Consider the following 3,952-nt stretch of genomic DNA (forward strand, 5'->3'; position numbering starts at 1 on the left):
CTTATTTCTATTTTCAGGTCTTGATACTTATCCATTTTTTCCCTCTCTTTCTCTTCAACTCTGGTGTCCCATGGTATTGTGACATCAATGAGTGATACTTTTTTCTTGATTTTGTCAATCAACATCACGTCTGGTCTATTTGCACGTATCACCCTATCTGATCTGATACCATAGTCCCAGAGGATCTTTGCCTGATCGTTTTCTATCACTCCTTCAGGTTGGTTTTCGTACCACTTATTACTGCAAGGCAGTTGATGTTTCTTGCACAGGCTCCAGTGGAGGGCTTTTGCTACTGGATCATGCCTCTTTATTGTACTGTTTCTGTGCAAGTGCCGGACATTCGCTTGCTATGTGGTTTATGGTTTCATTTTTCGTATTGCACTTCCTACATATGGGAGAGATGTTATTTTCATATCGTTCTTTGGACATATCTGGTTCTTAGGGCCTGATCTTGTGCCGCTGTTATCATTCCTTCAGTTTACTTCTTGAGCTCTCCCCTCAGTAACCATTGTCATGTGTTATCGCTGGCTAGTTCTTTAGTCTGTCTCATGCATTGCCTGTGAATTGGTTTGTTATGCTGTTCCTCTGTTTTGCTTGTATTTCTCCTGTCTGTATATTTCTGGGTCTTCGTCTACTTTTGTCAGTCCTTCTTCCCATGCACTCTTGAGCCACTCGTCTTCACTCGTCTTCATATATTGCCCCAGTGCTCTGTTCTCGATGTTGACGCAGTCCTCTATGCTTAGTAGTCCCCTCCCTCCTTCCTTTCGTGTTATGTATAGTCTGTCCGTATTTGCTCTTGGGTGTAGTGCTTTGTGTATTTTCATATGTTTCCTCGTTTTCTGGTCTATGCTGTGAGGTTCTGCCTTCGTCCATCCCACTATTCCTGCGCTGTATCTGATTACTGGCACTGCCCATGTGTTTATGGCTTTTATCATATTTCTGGCATTGAGTTTTGACTTGAGTATCGCCTTGAGTCTCTGCATATATTCTTTCCTGATCGTGTCCTTCATCTCTTGATGTTTTATATTCCCTCCTTCCGTTATTCCCAGGTATTTGTATCCCGTTTCATCTATGTGTTTGATGTTGTTCCCATCTGAAAGCTTTATCCCTTCAGTCCTTGTTACTTTGCCCTTTTGTATGTTGACTAAGGCACATTTTTCTATTCCAAACTCCATCCTGATGTCCCAAGATACAATCCTTACAGTCTGGATTGGGGTATCTATTTCCCTGATGCTCTTACCATACAGCTTGATGTCGTCCATGAACATCAGATGGTTAATTCTGTTGCCTCTTTTCTTGAGATGGTACCCAACATCCATCTTCTGCAGTACTTTTGTCATGGGAATCATGGTTAATACGAAGAGTAGTGGGGACAGTGAGTCGCCCTGGAAGATCCCTCTCCTCATATTAACCTCTGCTAGTCTTATTCCAGAGCTTGTAAGTATTGTATTCCAGTTGCGCATTGTATTTTTGAGGAAGCTGATGGTATTTTCCTCTGCCCCATATATTTTCAGGCATTCTATTAGCCATGTGTGCGGTACCATGTCGAAGGCTTTCTTATAGTCTATCTATGCCATGCTTAGGTTGGTTTTCCTTCTCCTACTGTTCTTCATTACCATTTTGTCTATCAGGAGCTGGTCTTTTGTGCCCCTACACTTTCTTCTGCAGCCTTTCTGTTGGTGGGGGATGGTGTTTGTATCCGCTAGGTAGTTGTATAGCCTTTCGCTGATGATACATGTTAGTAACTTCCACATTATTGGTAGGCAGGTGATAGGCCTGTAGTTACTGGCTATATTTCCCTTACTCTTGTCTTTCTGGACTAAGGATGTTCTTCCTGTGGTCATCCATTTGGGCGCATGGTGATTTGTGATACAATGCTGGAGTTGTTCTGCTATTTGTGGGTGTAGGGCCTTGAAGTTTTTGAGCCAGTATCCATGGACTTCATCGGGACCTTGGGCTTTCCAGTTGGGCATTTTCTTTAGTTGGTGTTTGACTGTGTCTGTCGTGATGTCAATGAATCTTTGTTTTATTCTCCCTGTATTTTCAGCCTTGACTTCCTGGAGCCATGTTGCATGTTTGTTGTGGGATACCGGATTGCTCCAGATGTTTTCCCAGAGTCTCTTACTTGGTTCGGCTTCAGGAATTTCTTGGTGGTTGTCTTCCCCTCTTCGTTGGCTGTATAGTCTTTTCTGGTTGGTTCCGAATAGTTCGTTCTGTTGGTAACCCTTATTCCTGTTCATGTACCGTTGGATCTTATGTGCTTTGGCCTTAAGCCTCTGTCTTACATCTTCTATTGTGTTGTTTAGTCCCCTCTCCTGTACTTTGTATTTCTCGTTCAGTTCCTACCTTGTTTTCTTGCTTCTTAGCCTTTTTTCTGCCATCTCTTTCAGTTTACTCAAGTCTATTCTCATCACCATGATTTGCTTTTCCAGGCGCCTTTTCCAAGGCGGTTGCTGTTTTGGTTTTTGTTGGGTTGGTTGTGCTGGTGGTGTTGGTGTTCGTATCCCCATCAGTACTGCTACTAATCTTGCTCCCGCATATGTCATGTTATTTGTTTCTGTGATATTGGTGGTTTGTGTATTATTATTATTATTATTATTATTATTATTATTTTTTTTTTTTTTTTTGCTCTATCACAGTCCTCCAATTCGACTGGGTGGGTATTTATAGTGTGGGGTTCCGGGCTGCATCCTGCCTCCTTAGGAGTCCATCACTTTTCTTACTATGTGTGCCGTTTCTAGGATCACACTCTTCTGCATGAGGCCCGGAGCTACTTCAGCCTCTAGTTTTTCTAGATTCCTTTTCAGGGATCTTGGGATCGTGCCTAGTGCTCCTATGATTATGGGTATGATTTCCACTGGCATATCCCATATCCTTCTTATTTCTATTTTCAGATCTTGATACTTATCCATTTTTTCCTTCTCTTTCTCTTCAACTCTGGTGTCCCATGGTATTGCGACATCAATGAGTGATACTTTCTTCTTGACTTTGTCAATCAACGTCACGTCTGGTCTGTTTGCACGTATCACCCTATCCGTTCTGATACCATAGTCCCAGAGGATCTTTGCCTGATCGTTTTCTATCATTCCCTCAGGTTGGTGCTCGTACCACTTATTACTGCAAGGTAGCTGATGTTTCTTGCACAGGCTCCAGTGGAGGGCTTTTGCCACTGAATCATGCCTCTTTTTGTACTGGTTCTGTGCAAGTGCCGGGCATTCGCTTGCTATGTGGTTTATGGTTTCATTTTTCGTATTGCACTTCCTACATATGGGAGAGATGTTATTTCCATCTATCGTTCTTTGAACATATATGGTTCTTAGGGCCTGATCTTGTGCCGCTGTTATCATTCCTTCAGTTTCCTTCTATAGCTCTCCCCTCTGTAGCCATTGCCATGTGTCATCGCTGGCTAGTTCTTTAGTCTGTCTCATGTATTGTCCGTGCATTGGTTTGTTGTGCCAGTCCTCTGTTCTGTCTGTCTTTCTCCTGTCTTTGTATATTTCTGGGTCTTCGTCTACTTTTATTAGTCCTTCTTCCCATGCACTCTTTAGCCACTCGTCTTCACTGGTTTTCAGATATTGCCCTAGTGCTCTGTTCTCGGTGTTGACGCAGTCCTCTATACTTAGTAGTCCTCTCCCTCCTTCCTTTCGTGTTATGTATAGTCTGTCCGTATTTGCTCTTGGGTGTAGTGCTTTGTGTATTTTCATATGTTTCCTGGTTTTCTGATCTATGCTGCGGAGTTCTGCCTTCGTCCATTCCACTATTCCTGCGCTGTATTATTATTATTATTATTATTATTATTATTATTATTATTATTATTATTATTATTATTATAATTATTATTCTATTGAAGAAGATTTCTGCTTCAGCTTCATTGATTTATAGAAACTCTTTTCTATTCCCCTTATTACGGCTTTTCGATGTTACATAGATTGGCGAATAACGTGTCTGTGGG

Source organism: Macrobrachium nipponense, chromosome 12 (genome assembly GCF_015104395.2).
Source record: "Macrobrachium nipponense isolate FS-2020 chromosome 12, ASM1510439v2, whole genome shotgun sequence".
In the NCBI taxonomy this organism is placed as follows: domain Eukaryota; kingdom Metazoa; phylum Arthropoda; class Malacostraca; order Decapoda; family Palaemonidae; genus Macrobrachium; species Macrobrachium nipponense.